The following is a 21,412-nucleotide window of genomic DNA, read 5'->3' as shown; positions in this document are numbered from 1 at the left end:
ATCATTGGGAAGAGAGGCCCCTTGGTCTTGTAAACTTTATATGACCCAGCACAGGGGAAGGCCAGGGCCAATTAGTGGGAGTGGGTGGGTAGGGGGGACAGGGGCGGGGGTGGGGTATAGGGAACTTTCGGGATAGCATTTGAAATGTAAATAAAGAAAATAATAATAAATAAATTTTTAAAAAATTAAAAAAAAATAAATGGACTCTTTGCAACCCATGTTACACACATTTAAAATTTAGACACATTCTGAGGCTTCAGGTACATTTACTTTAACCAAAAAACTTTTGGGCACTTGTTGATCTAGTAAGAAACTTGATACTTGGCTATGTTTGCCCATCAGAGGTCATTCAATTAACAAAACAAAACAAAAAACACCACCATATAATCTCCTTCCCCTAGCACTCTCATTCTTACTCTCACTATTTCTGGGGCAATAGACACTTCACTGGGCTAAGCAAACAAATCATCCTTCCTGGTAGGGAACAATTTGATAAGAGTGAAACTTGTTCACAATATAGAACAAGTTTTCAGTTTCTTGAAACAAAGATCCTTCAATGAGTTGAAGCTGATTAAAGTGGGTGTGGCAGATGACCAGAATATGTAATCATTCCTAAACCTTCATAAACTTTAAGTTGAAAAGTTATAAAATTGAATTTGGATTTTTGCCAAGATTATCAGAATTATTGGAAGCAATTCGGAGAATACATAGATCAAAGCTCACTGGAGGTGCAGTGGAAAGGTTGACCTGGAGGACAAACTGTGATGTTCTTAGAGCCAAGAGACTGAGAGGCAAAGATCTGCAATGAGGTTGTGGCAAAGGTGGGCAGGAGATCAGACATTACCTCATTTGACTGAAAAAGACTGTGTCTAAACAAGTGCAGATGCCCATGAGAAATATCATCCACAAGGCCACAACCTTGAAAATAATTTTAAAAACTCTTTCTAATTCTAAAGGTAACCAAGATCGGCACTCTTAAATTTCTGCCACCATTTATTTGAAGACTTTGCTTATATGAATCCCATAACCTAATTGAGAAAAATAATCAAGAATACAAAAGTAAATATTTAATATAATTTCTTGCATATGCAAGCACCAACACAAGATTCTGATTCTAGTACTTTAATGAACTCTTTCTTTAAATGAAACAAAGATACCTCCTGGAGTTCTGAATTGTCTCCCAGTACACAATGAAAATATATATTAGATTTGAATTTCAATAAAAATTAAAAAACATAAACAACAGAAGTGAGCAGATGTTCAAAAGCTAACAATATCCTAAAATGGAAATTATCATTCTTATTAAGAGGAAAATATGTAAGTCATAATTTTAGTCATGTTTCATTTTAAAGTCTTTAAATTTTAGATAGCTGTCTCATTTCTAATATGTTAATCTAAAGACATACACATTTATAGTAGACACAGAAGACAAGTGCCAGGGCCAGCTCTCTCACACTCATACCCTAGAGGCCACTTTACTCATAACTCCTGAGATGTTCAAGACTGCTCTCTGGAGTACTAAAGCTAATTAGGTCAGCTCTCCTTCTCTCATGACTCCAGAGCTGGCTCTCCCATGATGTCCACTTGAGGTACATGGCCACTTCTGTATCACCCTCAGACACCAATAGGTCTCCAAGTGGCAGCTCAGACCAGGGACATCTGCCTGGCCTTTGGTGGGTTACCCACCTCTGCCACTGAAAGGTCACAGACCCACACATGGCCCCAGGTGTCAGCACAGGCCATGATCTCACCATAGTACCAGGTGGCATCATCAGCTACTGGCATCAAGATTGTCCTTATTACCCTCAAATATCCAGTTCTGCTTCTCTTCATTGTGCATATATTCTTCTGTTTCTCTTCAATTTCTCCTCCACTTATTTGCTCTTCTTACTGTTACCCAGGGTCTCTGAGTGTCTGGGGATACGCCAGGAGTGAACTCAAGTGTGCTATGCCCTGCTCATGCATTATAGTACTGGGCAGGGGTCATCTTGGGTATGATCTGCCCCTCTCCCAAGCATACATAGCATCAGACTGCTATCTCCCTGTTTGGGCCGCATGACATAGGTCTGATGGTCTTCTTGAGCTCACTTTTTCCTGGGCGTGGTAGACTACTAATCATTGAGATGTTCACAGGTCTGAACACTAACTATAGACATAGCCTCTCTCTTTGCCATATTCTGATGCACCCGTGACACAGCAGCCACACTTGTAACACTTCTAGGGCAGCTTCATTTCTTGTAAGAAAGCTTTTTAATATTTATCATTAAATATGTATATAGTTTTAAAGATTTTCTTCCCATGTTGTTAATCTTCTTTAAAATCTAACTCTTGTGTTCTTCCTGTATTACCCAAATCTCATCCTATACACATTGCATCTAAATATCTGTTGAAAATCTAAAGCTGATTATTTGTTCAAATATTAATTGTGCACATGTGATAATTACAACATTTCAGAAACACATATATCTGTTTCTAACATCTTAACAGTCTTAGCAGTTTTTTGCCTTGTTTGTTTTTTAAACTTGTATTTAATGTTATTGAATGTAGGATACTGTAAGGACTCTGGATTGCTCAATGATTCTCTTGCAATAATTCACCTCCATCTATGGTAAACACCAAACTTAATTCTAGATTTCCTCTCTGCCATCAACAAGTAGGTGAATGTAGCCAGACTGCTTTTGGAGCTGTTTCTCAATAGCAAGGTATCTTCAATTTCTTTGACAATGGGATCCATATTCCTTCAAATTCAAATTTGATATTCAATTTTGGCTTTCAAGCTCACCAGATTACCTGATGTTCCAATAAACATGTTAGTTACTTTTTGTTTTTAAAGATACACTTTTTTTTTATTTATATGAGTACACTGCAGCTGTCTTCAGACACACACTAGAAGAGTGCATCATATCCCATTATAGATAGTTGTGAGCCACCATGCAGTTTCTGGGAATTGAACTCAGGACCTCTGGAAGAGCAGTCAGTACTTTTAACCCAAGAGCCATCTCTCCAGCCCTAGTTACTTATTATGTCAAGTCTTTTTTTGTTCCTCATAATGTGGTACCTTTGGATATTTTACTCTTTCCCACACTTCCTGGCTCAATGGACATGCTACCTCAAGTACTGGTAGTAAAGGCAACTTTTCCCTTGCTGGATCTTACTTTGTACAGAATAAAAGGCTGATAATTCCACTAGGGGATCTGGAAACAAGGAGAGAAACTATGTGACCTGATTGGACTAAAAACAGAACATTTTAGAGAATGAATGTTGCTCATATCTTTCACTGATCATTGGAAAAATATTTTGTTTCATTTTAGAGTAGCTCAGCATCCAACTTTATTTGCAATCCAATAATATTTCCAAATTAGAACTGAAAAGAAAAAAAACTAGGTATATAATATTTACATTTTAATATTTGACTAGTTAAAGGAAATTAATCTACTGGTTCACAAAGTATATTTTCTATTATGGATATATTGTTCACAATGACACAAATAATACAACAAACTAGAGTGTGTTCTTCATGGTGAATCTTTACTAAAACTAAACTATTATATAAAAATCATTCATCTAATTAATTTGTAAAATTTTAAATTAACCATGCTTGAGTCTGAGGCAGTAGGATGACTGGTTTCTCAAGCAAACAAGCAAATACCTACAAACATACCTCCAAATTTTTAAATAAATGGAGTTTTCACTTGAGTTAGTTATTTGTCAAAGCTCTCAAATAATCCTTAATATATATCTTTCATATAAGTTGCAGATATCTTCATATTAAGAAAAATTTTAAATTAAATATTGCATAAAACAATTATACTTTAAAGGGTGCTTCCCTAGAGCTTTCTTTATGGAGAAACTCAGCAAAGAGATTTAAAGCAGGAAACCCAGTGGAAAACCCCACAAAGAATTCCTTTCATGACTGCCAATGGCTTATACTGTGGTATATACAAAGAAACAGTGGAGGGTCCATGCCAAGGTGACACTTCAACCTTATGAAAAGGGAAGCCACTATGGAATCAACTCTGTTTACCTTCATCATACACACTCAGTTTCTACCACTTAATTATCTTACAGTGAAGAGAAGTCTCAGCAAGCAAAATAAGAATACAGAATTCATTTACGATTCTATTCTGAATTCATTTTTTTTAGGCATTGTGTCAGGAAATATACAATATTTTATTTCTTGCTGTACTGATGTATACTTGTTGTATATATCAAGAAGTGGGCATGTTTTTTTCCACTCCTGGCATCCACTGCTTCATTTCAGAGTTTCTGGGTCCAAATTTCCTACTATACTTATATAGAAGCTTTCAGGTTTTTATCCTGATGCAGTTCATGAACGATCCTGTAACATCAAGGAATTATTGCAGATAATTTTTCTGAGGAAGAGAGATATCCTCAGCACAACTATACTTTAGGTCCCTTTATTTCCTAGGGTCCAAAATTTTGTTTTATTCAAGCCCAAAATATACACAAATAAAACCTGTATTGCAAAAACCTTGTACACAGGGAGGTGGCAACCATTCTTCTAGACACAGCAGAAGTCAATGAGAAATTTACATTCTTTGAGTACAAGGCAAATGAATATTATTTACTTATAGTATTTCACCTTTTCCTTCCCAAGACATGCATATGACTCTAAGAACCAAGTAAGATCCTTAGAATATGAGGGTAAATGTGTCCTCAGGCATGCATTTTCACAGACTTACCATAGAATAAACATGCCTTACCAACACACATTTTTTTAATTTGATATTTTCTTTATTACATTTCAAATGTTATCCCCTTCCCTGGTTTCCTCTCTGAAATCCCCCTATCACTCCCGACTCGCCCCTGGTTACCAACCCACCCACTCTTGCTTCCTGACCCTGCCTTGGTCCTGTGAAGGTTCTATGTCCACACTGGAGACCAAGGACCAAGGACTCTCCTTCCAATTGATGACCAACTAGGCCATCCTCTGCTACATATGCAGCTAGAGCCACAAGTTCCACCATGTGTTTTCCTTGGTTGGTGGTTTAGTCCCATGAAGCTCTAGAGTTACTAGTTAGTTCATATTGTTGTTATTCCTATGGGACTGCAAACCCAACACACGTTTTTTTTTTTTTTTTTTTTTTTTTTTTTTTTTTATTATATATTTTCTTCATTTACAATTCAAATATTATCCTGAAAGTCCCTTATATCCTCCCCCGACCCTGCTGCCCAACCCACCCAATCCTGCTTCTTGGCCCTGGCATTCACCTGTACTGGGGCATATAATCTTCGCAATACCAAGGGCCTCTCCCAATGATGGCCAATTAGGCCATCTTCTGCTACATATGCAGCTAGAGACATGAGCTCAGGAGGTACTGGTTAGTTCATACTGCTGTTACTCCTATAGGGTTACAGACCCCTTCAGCTCCTTAGTTACTTTCTCTAGCTCCACCATTGGGGGCCCTGTGTTCCATCCAATAGATGACTGTGAGCATCAGTTCTGTATTTGCCAGGCACTGGCATAGCCTCACAAGAGACAGCTATATCAGGGTCATGTCAGCAAAATCTTGTTGGCATATGCAATAGTCTGTGTGTTTGGTGGTTGATTATGGTATGGATCCACAGATGGAGCAGTCTCTACATAGTCCTTTCTTCCATCTCAGCTCCAACCTTTGTCCCTGTAACGCCTTACATGGGTATTTTCTTCCTCATTCTAAGGAGGGACGAAGTATCCACACTTTGGTCTTCCTTCTTCTTGAGTTTCATGTGTTTTGCAAATTGTATCTTGGGTATTCTAAGTTTCTAGGCTAATATCCACTTATCAGTGAGTGATAAAATTCAGGTGATATCAGATGCTGGTGAGAGTGTGGAGAAAAAGGAACACTCCTCCATTGCTGGTGGGATTGCAAGCTTGTACAACCACTCTGGAAATCAGTCTGGTGGTTCCTCAGAAAATTGGGCATTGTACTACCAGATGATCCAGCAATACCTCTCCTGGGCATATAGCCAGAAGATATTCCATCCGGTAATAAGGACACATGCTCCACTATGTTCATACCAGCTTTATTTATAATAGCCAGAGCTGGAAAGAACCCAGATTTCCCTCAACAGAGGAATGGATACAGAAAATGTGGTACATTTACACAATGGAGTATGACTCGGCTAATAAAAACAATGAATTTATGAAATTCTTAGGCAAATGGATGGATCTGGAGGGTGTCATCCTGAATGAGGTAACTCAATCACAAAAGAACCAACACACATTTTTAAAATACAAACATTTTTAAAATGTTACTATACACATATATATATATATGGTTTAATACTTGATTGTAAAAGTTTGCTTCTTGTTTGATTTTTTTAATTGGATATTTTCTTTATTTGTATTTCAAATGCTATCCCCACTCCAGGTCTCCCCTCTAGAAACTCCCTATTCAATCCCCCCTCCCCCTGACTCTATAAGTTTGCTCTCCCACCCACCTACCCACTCCCGCCTCCCCGCCCTGGCATTCCACAATACTAGGGCATAGAACCTTCACAGGACCAAAGACCTCTCCTCCATTGATGCCCAACAAGGCCATCCTATGCCACATATGCGGCCGGAGCCATGGGTCCCTCCATATGTACTCTTTGGTTGGTGGTCCAGCCCCCGGGAGCTCTGGTGGGTTTGACCAGTTGACACTGTTGCTCTTCCCATGGGGCTGAAAATCCCCTCAACTCCTCCTGTGCTCAGTCCGATGGTTGGCTGTGAGCATCCGCCTCTGTATCTGTCAGGCCATGGTAGAGCCTCTCAGAAGACAGCCATATCAGGCTCTTGTTACCAAGCACATCCACGCATGATTTTTAGTATTTTTTTAGTTAGCACTTATTTCCTAGCCATCATTGGGTATTCATTGGACACTACTGCATTTCATCAATTCATCATTATACATACCAGCACTCAATCTCTGGTCTATTTCAGACATCATAAAATTCAGAGGATAGTGACAATGTGACCTCCTGCTGTTGTTAGGTTTATATTCTGCTTAAGAGGTGTACTGAAACAACAGTGACAGTTATACCCAGAAAAGAGGAACAAGAAAATATGAAAATATCTTGACTTTACTCAGGAAAACAGGTACGATAAGAAATTTTTCACTTAACCCTCTACTCCTATTAATCCAATTCTCCAGTCTCATCAACAGATTTGTAGAAGAGAGACTGTTGCAACTTCCATTCTCTCCTACCCCTATCTCCAATCTTCCATTTAACTCCCCCCCCCAATTTATTCATTATTGCAGTTCCCAACACTAACAGGCATTCCTGGGAACCTGATAGACACTCGGGTCAAGAAAGGAGGTTAACTACAAATTTTTACTTATCCTTCTTTTCCTCCAAACCCAATCCCCTAGTTTCATCCCCAGCTCTGTAGCAGAAAACATTCTATATTTTTTCTCTCTGTCTCCAATATCCAATTAATCATCTTATTTATCACCTTTTCTTCTCCCTGCCATTTATCTCATTAACCCAGCCTTTGATACCAGCACCCATATCCTGGTAACATTCCAGCCAAGGCTCACAGAGAAACCAGAAGACCAGCTGAGTTTCATATTCTCTCTCTCTCTCTCTCTCTCTCTCTCTCTCTCTCTCTCTCTCTCTCTCTCTTTCTCAAAACACAAACCCAGCAAAGATAAGATTGGATATCAGCACCTAGAATTATAATATTTTCAACACAGATGCCTAGATCCAGTGTAAGAACACAATCATCAATACCCAGGACTCTGTCTCCCCTAGAGGCTAGCAGCCCTAGCACAGCAGGCCCTGAGTATTGTAGCATAGTTGGAGCACAAGACAAAGACCTTAAAATAGCCTTTATGAATATTATAGCAGTCTATAAAGGGGAAATGAATAATTTAAAGAAATCTATGAAAACACAAACAAATAGGAGAAAGAAATGAATAAAACAGTTAAAGACCTGAAAGTAGAAATAGAATCAATAAGGGAAATCCAAACCAAGAGAAATCTGGAAAGGAAAAAGTTTGGAACTTGAATAGGAAATTCAGAGGCAAGCCTCACCAACAGAAGACAAGAGAGGAAGAAAGAATTCCAGGCATTGAAGATACAATAGGATAAATGGATATCTTGATCAGGGAAAGTGTTAAATCTAAAATAATGTTGGGAGAACAACATCTAGTAAATCTGGGACACTAGGAAAAGACTGAACCTAAGAATAATAGAAATGAAGGGAGGAGATGAAACTCAGGTCAAAATCCAGAAAATATTTTCAACAAAATCATGGAAGAAAATTGCCCCAATCTAAAGAAGGAGATGTCTATTAAGTTACACGAAACATACAGTACCCCAAACATATTGGACCAGAAAAGAAATTCCCCTCAGCACAGAATAATCAAAACATTAAACATACAAAGCAAACAAATCATATCAAAAGCAGCAAGGGGAAAAGACCATGTAGCATATATCAGCATACCTATTAGAATAACACAGATTTCTCAATGAAGACTCTAAAAATTAGAAAGACCCTGGCAGATGTTCTATAGACTCTTAACAGACCATAGATGCAACCCCAGACTCCTGTACCCCTCAAAACTTTCAGTAACAATGGATGGAGAAAATAGGCATTCTGTAATAAAGCCAAGTTTAAGGATTACTGGGGGCTTCTGGCATCCAGTTCCCTGTGGAAAGCAGCCAAGGGGTATGGAATCAGTGATTGCATGGCCAAAAGCTGCTTACTCTCTGCAATTTAAATTTTTCCTTAACTCTTTGCCATTCTGTGTCCAAAAGCTGCTGGGTTTTGGCAATTTAACCCTTGATGATAACAGAGGATTTTTAAAAAGGGCTTATTTATCTGAACTCTTTTTTCCCTAAATAATGGGCTCCTTACTGGCCAGGGTAGAGGCTCAGAGTTTAACTCTTCATGAGCTAGAGAGAAAAGAAAAGGAAGAAAGGAAGAAAGTCGGGCATACACACACACACACACACACACACACACACACACACACACGCACATAAACACATCTTGGCTGGAACCAACCACCTCTTATACACATATACCCACATACATATGTGTATATATATCTAAACAGCTTTAACTTATTAAAGTTCATCTTTACATTAATCTTCAGGAAAATTGACTAATAGGGTGAGCCAATGCCCAAGAATCATTAGGGTATGTGATAGTGGCAGAAAAGGCATATAAGCAGCGAGAAGCAATCCTGGGATGAAATCTCTGGACTGTGCCCCTCCAGAGTGCACCAATCGAATTCATGCATAATGGTAGGTCATCTCCTGGAAACTCACTTGCTGGCTATAGCCTTTCCTATATGGCTTCTGCCATAATATCTATCTACAAATCCTACTCTACCAAGGCAATAGAATACTGATTCTCAACCTGTGGGTCCCAACACTTTTCCTGAATATCAAATATTTATATTACAATTCATAACAGTAACAAAATTATTGTTATACAGTAGCGATGAAAATAATTTTATTGTTGGGACACCAGAATATGAGAAACTATGCTAAAGGACTGTAGCATTTAGGGAGGTTGAAACCCACTGTGCTAGAAGAAAAAAAAAATCAACCTAAAGAGTTTAGCCACACTCAAGAAATCACAGGAAATAAATAATCCCAGAGTAGAGATGCTGCCTAGGGCCATACTGATATCTAAAACTGCCCCACTCATCACGTGGATAGCTTGAGGGAGCTGTCCCTGAGGGCATAAGAGTATGAGAGCAGGGAAGCTGGCCTCTCGAGCTCCTCACCAACTACAGTATTTAGGAGAGCCAGCCCTGAACCTCACCTCACCTCACCTGGATAGCACAGAAGAGTCGAGTTTGGTAGTGTGGACAAGGGTAAGCCTCTTTGAGTGTGTAAGAGCTGGAGAGGTGGCCTCACCTTTGCCAGCTGTGGCACTTAGGTGAGCCAGCTGTGCCTCTAACCTCAGCAATGGAAAGCTGTTAGCCTGATGAATTCAGCTACCACCCTGGCTCAGATTCAGGGCTTTGAGTTGGCCCACTTCAATATCTGCACTATATATGAACTACTGGAGCACATGAAGGTGCCAGTCATTTAGAACCAAAGGTGCTAGATCTCTAAGACACAGGCAACAACAGTTTATCTGAGAGGAGTCCCAGTGAGCATCCAATATTGATGGTGTAGTAGAAGCTAGAGGCCTCAAACAGACCAATAACTCACTGCAATGAATATTTGCAAGAAAAAACTGTTTGGGCAAAAGAGTAGAGTGTGTAACACACCGTGATACTTCCACAAGGAGATTTTCTTTTCTTGTTTGTTTATTTGCTTGATTGATTTTGAGGGGTCAAAGATTGCAATGGTGGAGACATTGCAGATGTGAAGGGACAGGGATATGAGTGGGTTCAGGGCCATGATGTGAAATTTACAAATAATTAATAAAAGAGTTTTAAAAAATTTTCTAGACTAGTGAATTGAAAGAGGTGAAAAATACACACACACACACACACACACACACACACACATACACACACACACATGCAATATACACATGCACACATACACCACCACCACCACCACTATCACCATCAATACAAATAACACCATCAAATTAACAAGAATCAACAAATGCCACTTATTGTATCTCTCAACATCAATGGACTCATTCCTCAATAAGACACAGACTAACAGAATGAAAGTGAAAACAGAATTTATTCTTCTGCTGCATACAAAAATTCCTTTTATATCAAGAATAAATAACACCTTAGGTGAAAAGAATGGGAAACAATATTTCAAGCAAATGGCACCAAAAAGCATGATTGTACATCTATTTTTAATATCTGATAAAATGGACTTTGAACCAAAATTAATCAGAAGATACAGAGAATGTCTCTATATAGTCACCAAGGGGAAAAATATCTACCAAGAGTACATCGAAATTCTTAAAATCTATGCAACAAACACAAGAGTACACAAATTCATAAAAGAAACAAATTAACAGCTTAAATCAGATATTGGCCCTCAAACACTGATATTAGGATATATCAATAGCTCAATTTTGCCAACAGACAGGTCATCTAGACAAAAATTTAACAGAGAAATGTTATAACTAACTGACTTTATAAACCAAATGAAGCTATATTTATAGAACATTTGAACAAACACAAAAGAATATACATTCTTCTCAGAACCTCAGAACTTTCTTCAAAACTAAAAATATACTCAGACACAAAGCAAGTCTCAAAAGACACAAATACATTGAAATAACAATATGCATCCTACCTGACAACCATGGATTAAAACCAGGTATCAACAATAGAAAAAACAGAAAGCTTATAAATGCATGGAAACTGAGAAACTAACTACTGAATGAAAATGTGTTAAGGCAGAAGTTAAAAAGGAAATTAAAATTTTCTAGAATTTAATGAAAATGAATACATAATAACCCAAAACTCATGAAACACAATGAAGGCAGGTCTAGGAGCCAAGTTTATAGCACTAAGTACCTTCATAAAAAATATGGAGAGATCTCATTCTAATAACTTAATAGTATACCCTAAAGCTGTAGAAAAAAAAGAAAATAAACACTCTCATCCAAAAGTCATAGATGGAAAGAAACAACCAAACTCAGGGCTGAAAGATATAAAATTGAAATGGCAAAAAAGCAAGACAAAGAATCAGTGAAATAAAGACTTGGTTCTTTGAGAAAATTTGACAGATCTTTATCCATATAAACTACAAACCAAATGAAACTTCCAATTCTGTGATTGGGTTACATTTGATTAAGATGCTGGTCATAGGGGGTCCATGCAAACTCCCAAACCAACCCAGCTCTTGCGAAGACTATGGTTTGCTCTCCACAAACTGATAGCAAGGCCTCATTGCTGAAGACATCTGCACAATTCAATGAACTTGGAGAAGTTGAGTAAGTGTCTACATAAAGCCTTTACCCTTGCATACTAGTGTCTTTGGTACAGGAAGGAATTTTGCATGATAGCAAATGAGAAATGTAAACACCAACACAGCAACAAACCCTTTGATTTGAAGTGGTGTCCTGCCTACAAGATATGTTAATACCACAGTGACACAATGCTTGTGGGAGTGATCAACCAATGTCTTATGTGACTTAAGTCCCTCTCCATGAAATAGAACCTATACCTGACAGTGCTTCATTGACCAAGAACCTGAGACTAGATGACCCAGAAACCCTAGGTAAAACCAACTACTTGGGTTCTTTAAAAAAATATAACAATAAAATGACACTTGTTGACATTCTGCTATACTTATAGGTCCATGCTTTGTTCAGCCATCATCAGAGAAACTTCGTCCTCCAGCATATGGGAACAGAAACAGAGAAATGCAGTCAGACATTATGCAGAGAATTTGAGACCCTGGAACACTCTGTCCTAAACGGATTATCTCCATCAAATCACTACCCTCAGGGCTCAAGGAACCCCATGGAAAAGATGGTGGAAGGAGTGTAGAGCCAGAAGGGAGGAGGACACCAAGAAAATGAGGTCACTAAACCAACATGATCATAGTTGATATGACCTCACAGAGTCTGAGACAGCACGTAAAAGCACAGGTCAGCACCAGATGGTGTCCTAAAACTGAAAGGAGATGTGAACACATGCCCCCTATCTGTAACCCAGAATTAATCTCCAATTTATAGCCACATATAAATGAATGAATATTTAGTTTTTTTTTAAAAAAAAAAAACAAAAAACAAAAACAAAAAAAAAAAAAACAAGGCAATATCACTGAGAAAACAAATTTTCAAGGGTAGGCTGCATTCCCAGCCAGAAGGCCAACAGGAAAGGAACTCAACGTCATCTTGACAGGTTTCTTGTCTCATAACATCTTTCAAGGACTTTTCCTGTGGGTTTTTTATCTTATTATTTTTTATTTATTCATATATATATATGAATACACATATTCTCTCTTAACCTGCCCCTTCCCTGAATCCTACAAACATCTTGAGTATTTTATGGCTTTTAGTTTAATGCTTTTCTGAAGGTGTGAATGAGTAGTCTTCCATTCTTGGTTCTTTTCCTTCTATTTACTTTGTCCTATTACAATATGTTAGTTTTTGTTTTGCCTTTTAAAAACTTTTATTTTATCACTTACTTATTCTTATTCTTTACAAGTTGTTTTATTTTCTAGTGAAATACAGAAAGTGGATAGACTTAGATGGGAGTGGAGAAGAGGAAGGAACTGGGTAGAATAGAGGGAGAAGAAGCCATAATCAGAATGTATTATGTAAGAAAATACTTTTCAATAAAAAGGAAACTTTTTAAAAAGAAAATGTCTTCACTGACAAAAAGATTTGTAGTGAAAAGTCCTGCAATGATTGCCAAATGTATCATCAAAAAATGCCACAGATGAAATGTGCTTGGTAGCAAAATAAGTGCCAAATTAAACAAACCAAGTAACTCTAGATTTTATTAAATCAGTCAGATAATCAGCAACTCTTCATTAAGATATTGTAGTATTTCATAATAAGGCATATGCTCATGGAGAAAAATAGTTTAATTGTACTTTATTCTACAATTTCATTTGAAGAGGTGAAGCAGGTATTTAGAAGTAAATACATAAACGTGAAGAAATATAAATATATCAGACATTACTATAACAGACTAAGGAATAAATTTGTTTTGCCCATATACTTATTGGCCAAATGTCTTTTTAAGGAATAGAGTGGACTGCTTATCTTTGAGTTGTTGTCTTTTTGAAAGTTGATTCAAAAATTAGTGTGTAAAGTTCCTGCCTTCAAATATATTCATTTTCACTTGTGAATATGAGCAGAGAAGATTATAAGCTGTCGAGATTCTTTAGAGTTCCTGCCCATGACAAAATGATGGGTCCACATGCTGCATTTAAAACCCAGCTGAATGGATAAAAATAGTATTTAACTTTTATAGTTGTTATGAGCTGAAGCAATTTATTGAACTCTTCAATCAGGAAAGAAAACAAAACACAGAAAATGGACAGATGAGTCATTTTTTTTTCATATGTTGTCCTAGTGCTAGTGTTACATAGTGCTATCCTAGTAATTGGATGATCTGAAGTTTAAAGGAAATTGCATTAATGTCTTTTAGAGAAAAGGCAAGCACAGAACATTTCAAAACTGAAAACAAAATGCTGGAAAAGGCTAAAGAATGAAAAAATGACACCATGTAATTAGAAACAGAGGCACTGAGCATGATATGGAGACTAAGGCATGACAAAATACATTTAAAATGAAAGAGAAAAGGCTTCCTTATACTTAAAGCTCCAATTGAAGAATTGCATCTATAGAAAACCATTTTGTTTTAGAAGAAAAAAACCTTTAAAGTAAATATTTGATTCATTTTAAAAAATATTTGAAAGTATAGTGATTTCAGGAATTTTTGTGGGCTGAAATTTAAATAACTGGCTAGATTTTATTCCAAATGAAATCATTTGGAGATGAATCACCAAACTCCAAATGACAATGGCATATGTGTAATTTTGCTTCTTTTTGAAATGTTTTCAGTATGTTCAAAGAGTGCTTACTCAAGTTACTTTATTCTACAGTTTTAGAATAAAAAAAAAAACATTTGGTCATAAGATTCTGTTGACCACCCAGGGAAACACAGAATACAAAAATCTATGAGATGTCAAAATTAATTTAGAATGCATCTTTCCCCTTTTTGACTGTCACCTTTCAAATGAATACTTAAAACACCATCATTCTAATGTAAAGAGCCACATGGTATTCTGACTCAAGGAAAGAAGATTCTTGTATATGGGACCCTGAGGGAAGTAGAAATATAGTCTGAGGAGGTTACAGACAGCCATTTACTAGAAGCAGTCCACTGGCTTGCAAAGAACTTGGTATTTAGGTATTTTCTCCTTTTTTCATGTTCATTAGTATTTTTTAATGTTTCAAAGGACTAGTGCAAACCAGGGACAGAAGAGATATCGCAGTGAGTAAAGGTTCTTGCAGCAAAGCTCCCAAGGAGCTGAGTTTAATTCTAGGAATACATATTGTAGAGAGGAGGAGGAGGAAGAGGAGGAGGAGAAGGAGGAGGAGGAGGAAGAAGAGGAGGAGAAGGAGGAGGAGGGAGAAAAAGGAAGAAAAAGAATCCTACACATTGTCTTCTTACTACCACATATATGCTATGGCATGCACACACAAACACACACATGAACACACACATATACAAAAACACATACAAATCACTTATCTAAAATAGGCATTTAGGCATTTTCTCTCTCTCTTTTTTTTTTTTTCCTTTTGTTTTTTCGAGACAGGGTTTCTCTGTATAGCCCTGGCTGTCCTGGAACTCACTTTGTAAACCAGGCTGACCTCGAACTCGGAAATCTGCCTGCCTCTGCCTCCTGAGTGCTGGGATTAAAGACCTTTGCCACCATGCCCAGCTAGGCATTTTTTCTATTTTCATGTTCATTAGTATTTTTTACTAATGAATAGACTCTCAGTTGATTATTAAAAGGAAAAAAAATACTACTTCATCGATGCAAATGGCTGAGTGATCTTGACTTTGATTTTTCTTTTGTGTTTGATAATAAGTATTCTGAATTGTTAGAGACCCTTATCCCCACCTAAACCAACCCCCAGCTAGCAGGAAAGATGATTCACAGGAGGTGAAGATTGAAACTAAGAACAGTGCCATCTTTACAAACACTAGTTCATACTTCCAGAGTCTGACCTCTTGGTTTTTCTTACACATTTAAACATAATAAAACTTGTACCCTGTAACCTTTACAATAAGAATTAATTCTATTGATTGATAAACAGCCTAAGGCTCAAAGGAAGGCTCTGTAATAAGCATAGAGATAGATTCTATTCATGAATACTATAAAGTACATGGGATTCTTTCATAGGAATGTGTTTTATTGACTGAAGAATTAGGGCCTGAATACTCCTCAGTATTTTAGGTGAATTCAGGTGGAGGGTGGTTCCTAACAGAATAACAAAGAATCAGTCAACCAGGTTTACTGACCAATTTTCACTCTGGCATTCCAAATGAATAGACATCATTTATTTTCTTCCCTTGAAGAAAAATAGGACAGTGTGATTGACAATCATGATTTTCCAGTGCTTCTTCTAAGTTATGCTCCATACAACAAATAATAACAAATGATTTTTGTTTGTTTTTAATAAAGATTAACAAACTTTAAAATCCTGGACTAGTTCAAGAATCTAATCCTAAGGTCATACCTAAAAATAGTAGGATACATTTTATCTTTGCATTTCAAATGTATTCACTTAAAGGCAACACAAACCTGCAGCATACATCATCTGTAGTAATCATAAAGAGGATATCTTAGCTTTTATAAGGTAATAAATCATTACATCTCCTTACATTGAATTCCATTTTGTTTCTGTTAAAACCATTTACAGATAACAACATCAACTTTCTTTTAAAAGAACGGAGCTGTTAAAAGATCACTTCGGGAATCCATTCCATCATCAGCCACCAAACCTAGATACTAATGTTCATGCCAGCAAGATTCTGCTGAAGGGACCCTGATATTGTGGCCTCTTGTGAGGCTATGTCAGTGCCTGGCAAACACCGAAGTGGATGCTCACAGCCAGCTATTGGATGGAANNCAGGGTNCCCAATGGAGGAGCTAGAGAAAGTACCCAAGGANCTGAAGGGGGCTNCAACCCTGTAGGTGGAACAACAATATGAACTAACCAGTACCCCCTGAGCTTGTGTCTCTAGCTGCATATGTAGCAGAAGATGGCCTAATCAGCCATCACTGGGAATAGAGGCCCCTTGGTCTTGCAAATTTTATATGACCCAGCACAAGGGAAGGCCTGGGCCAAGTAGTGGGAGTGGGTGGGTAAAGGAGCAGGGGCGGGGGTGTATAGGGAACTTTCGGGATAGCATTTGAAATGTAAATAAAGAAAATAATAATAATAATAATAATAATAATAATAATAATGTGAAAGAAAAAAACATAATAAATTATTTAAAAAAAAATCACTGGTACACTTCCATCGGATACTCAAAACACTCTAAAGCCATGTTTATTGACAAATAAATGCTTTTCTGACATACTCTTATTAGATATACTTTATTTCACCTTCATGTTAATATATTATAATATATTTCAGTTTACCCTAAATTTTTCTTTCAAGTAAAGTCTAATTCTACTTCTGATCTGAACAATAACAACACAAATTGATATGCCAATATGGATAAGGAAAATGCTATGAGATTCCAAACCTATGTAAAGCTAGATTTAGAGCTGTAGATAGTTAATGGTTGCCGAGAAAGGGAAAATAACCTTTCTCCAAGGACAAACTCCCTGATAGGTTATGCAGTCTCAATCCATCAGTCCTGCCATATAAATATATAACCAACACCAAAAGAACTCAACAGGTGGTATTTGCAAATTTACACACACAGACATGTACACATACATGCATACACACAGCAATATTAATTAAGAATAAAAAATCATGAATTTGAGGTAGAGTAGAAAATAAAGAAGAGTTGGTGGGAGGAGACAAGAGAATAAGGAAATGATGCAAATGTATATTCATATATGAAATTCTCCAATAACAGATATAAAAGATGTTTAATTAAAATTAATTTACATTTAAACAAGAATCTGCTAATAAATTGGAGCAATACAAGAAATAATTTATTTTAGATCTAGGTCTAAGGCTTCTACATAAAATTAACTCAGTCATGAACCATTGATTAGAATCAGATTAGTAAAAACATCTTTATGTATAATACTAAGTCTTGCAAACATGTTCCATAAACCAGATAGGCAGATATAGTACTTCCATATACATGAAGGATAAAGAGGCACTTGCTTACATAAGATGGGAATTTTTTTTTTGGATGTGTAATTTAGTCACAGTAACAATAACTGATACCTAAGAATTACTGTACTAACTGGTTTCTGTGTCCCAGTCACCAACTAGGGCAGATATTCCTTGCTCAAGAGCAGGCTATGCCAGCCAGAACAACATGCCAAGCCAATCAGAAGAACAGTTGAGCTGCCTGCCTGTGGAATTCTCCCCTCCTGTCTCTCAGTACTCTCTTACACTATTACCAATGTCCTTTCCCTAATCATCACCATGTCCCAGACCTCAACTCAGGCAAAGACCTCATGCTCAACAAGAGCCCATATTGGCTTCCAGAAGTCCATCCCCTAACACAGGCTAAGAACACCTGCTAGACTACAGGCTAAATGGGACAGAAGACCAGAGGGAAAAAAAATGGAAACTAGGAAACAAATACCCACGCAACAAAGACAAACTCAGAAATTGGCACCTAGAATTATAATTACCCAAACCAAGATGCCTAAACATCAGCATAAGAATACAGTCAACAAGAGCAATGTGTTGCCACCAGAGCCCAGCTATGTGACTGCAGCAAGCCCTGAAAATTCCAACAAAGCTGAAGCATAAGATAATGAACTTAAAACCAATTTCCTGAGTGATAAAGGTCCTTAGAGAGGAAGTGAATAAATCTGTTAACAAAAGTGAAGAAGAGAAACATATAATTGGAAGAAATGTATATATCTTGAAGCTTAATAAAAGGTTGAATTTAGCTATTGTACTGGGAAGTTTTGTGTCAAGTTGACACAAGCTGGAGTTATCACAGAGAAAGGTGCTTCAATTGGGGACATGCCTCCACAAGATCTAGCTGTAAGGCAGTTTCTCAATTAGTGATCAAGGGGGGAGGTCCCTTTGTGGGTGGTGCCATCTCTGGGCTGGTAGTCTTGGGTTTATAAGAGAGCAGGCTGAGCAAGCCAGAGGAAGCAAGCCAGTAAAGAACATCCCTCCATGGCTTCTGCATCAGCTCCTGCTCCCTGATATGCTTAAGTTCCAGTCCTGACTTCTTTCAGTGATGAACAGCAAAGTGGAAATGTAAGCTGAATTAACCCTTTCCTACCCAACTGCTTCTTGGTCATGATGTTAGTGCAGGAATAGAAACCCTGACTAAGACAGCTATGAATCAGGAGGTTTTCTTTCTGTAGAAAACCCTTATCCAAAGAGAGAATATCCAAATTAACAAAATCAGAAATGGAAAGGGGGGATAAACAACACTCAACAAATCCAAAGAATAATTGGTTACACATTAAATCTGTATTCCACAAAATTGGAAAATTTAAAAGAAATGGATAGTTTTCTCAATAGATACTACTTATGTAAGTTAAATCAAGATTAGATAAAAAATTTAAATAAACCCATAACCCCTAAGGAAATTTAAGCAGTCATTTAAAAGTACCAAAGCCAAAGCATGGCCCAGACAAATTTTACCCAAGAATTCTAGCAAACATTCACAGAAAAGCTAACACCTATACTCCTCAAATTATTTCACCAAATAAAAATAGAATGAACATTGCCAAACCCATTGCATGAGGCCACAGTCATCCTATTACCCAAATCAAAAAAGATCCAACAAAGAGAATTATAGAAAAAAAAATTGTCATTATCAGAGTTGTACAAATACTCAATAAAATACTCCCAAATAGAGTCCAAGAACACATGAAAAAGACCTCCAATAGCATCAAGTAGGCTTCATCTCAAAGATGCAGAGATGGCACAACCTATCAAAATCAGTCAATGTAATCCTTCATCTAAATAAACAAAAAGAAAATAATCACATGATCATTTTATTAGATACTGAAATTAAAAAAAAATCCTACATCCCTTCATGATAAATGTCTTAGAGAGATCTGGGATACAAGAAAATACTTAAATGTAATAAAGGCAATTTACAGCAACCCGATAGCCAAGATCAAATTAAATAGTGAGAAATTCAAAGCAATTCCATTAAAATCAGGAACAATACAAGAATGTCTATTCTCTCCATATTTATTTGAAATTTTTGGCTAGAGCAATAAGATAACTGAAGATCAAGAGGATATAAATAGAAAAGAAGGCAAAGTATGGTTGTTTGTAGATGATATGATAGCATACCCCAAAAATTCTACTAGGTAACTCCTACAGCTGATCAACACCTTCAGTGATGTGGCTGAATATAAAATTAACTCAAAAAATATCAGTAGACCTCTTATGAACAAATGTCAAGTGGACTGAAAAGAAATTTGTGAAACAACATACTTCGTAATAGTCACAAATAACGTAAAGTGTCTTGTGGTAACTATGACCAAGCAAGTGAAAGACTTCCATAATTAAAACTTCAATTCTTTGAGGAAAGAAATTCAAGAAGATACCAGAAGATAAAAAGATTTCTCATGCTCATGGATCAGGAAGATTAACATAGTGAAAAATGGTCATCCTGTGAAAAGCAATCTACAGATTCAATACAATCCCCATCAAAATTCCAACACAATTCTTTTCAAACCTTGAAAGAACAATACTCAACTTCATATGCATATGTAAAAGAACAACAACAACAAAACACAGGATAGATTAATAACCCTGTACAATTAAAGAACTTCTAGAGTTATCATTATCCCTATTTTCAAGCTGTAATACAGAGTTATAGTTATTAAAACCACATGACATTGGCCAAAAAAAAAAAAAAAACCGACATGTTGATCAATGGAATTAAATTAATGATCCAGGCATAAATTCACATGTCTATTGACATCTATCTGTTTAATACAGAAGCCAGAAGTACACAATGCAAAAAAAGAAACTTCTTCAATAAATGCTACTGATCTAATGGGATGTCTGCATGTAGGAGAATCCAAATATAACCATATCTTTCAGATAACACAAAACTCAAGTCCAAGTGTATAAAAAACCTCAAGATAAAACCAGATACACTGATCCTAATAGAACAGAAAGTGGGGAATCTCCTTGAATGCATTGATACAGGCCATAACTACATGAACAGAACAAAACAGCTCAGGCACTAAGATCAACAATTAATAACTGGGATCTCATGAAACTTTTTATAAGGCAAAAGACATTGTCAACAGGACAAAATTGCAGAAGACAGAATAGGCAAAGGTTTTCACCAACTTCATATCTGACAGAGGGATAATACCCAAAATATATAAGAAACTCAATGGACTAGGTATCAAAAAAACAAAAACAAACAAACAAAAAACCAAAAACCAAAACCAAAACCAAATAATTCTATTTAAAAATGGGGTACAGGTCTAAACAAAGAATTTTCAATAGAGAAACCCAAAATGGCAGAGAAGCAGCACTCAAAGAAATATTCAACATTCTTAGCCATAAGGAAATGCAAATCAAAACTCATTTAAGAGTCTGTAGGAGGACCAGCAGTCTCAATTAACCTGGACCACTAAGATCCTTCAGACACTGGACCACCAACCAGGCAGCATACACCAGCTGATATGAGGCCCTCAACACATATATAGGAGAGGACTGCCGTGTATGGGTTCAGTCAGAGAAGATGCACCTAACCCTCAAGAGATTAGAGACCCCAGGGAGTGGGAGGTCTGGAGGGTTAGGGCTTGGTGGTTGGGGACATCTTCGTGGAGATGAGGAGACGGGGTATGGGATGTGGAACAGGGTGGACTG

At 37.0% G+C, this 21,412-nt stretch overlaps 1 protein-coding gene and 1 non-coding gene across 2 annotated transcripts in view; both read right to left on the bottom strand.

The window, feature by feature from the left end:
- The window catches only part of Itgbl1 (integrin subunit beta like 1), a 233,355-nt gene that overhangs the window by 46,883 nt on the left and 165,060 nt on the right, over nt 1–21,412 (bottom strand). The gene's annotated exons all lie outside the window — the stretch shown is intronic.
- On the bottom strand, nt 2,100–2,227 carry LOC115064606. Its single transcript, XR_003844443.1, has one exon. It is a non-coding gene; the product is annotated as a small nucleolar RNA SNORA17 (small nucleolar RNA).

Source organism: Mus pahari, chromosome 8, assembly GCF_900095145.1.
Source record: "Mus pahari chromosome 8, PAHARI_EIJ_v1.1, whole genome shotgun sequence".
Lineage (NCBI taxonomy): Eukaryota > Metazoa > Chordata > Mammalia > Rodentia > Muridae > Mus > Mus pahari.
The sequence above is the reverse complement of the archived record's forward strand: the minus strand, read 5'-3'. Positions and strand labels throughout refer to the sequence as shown.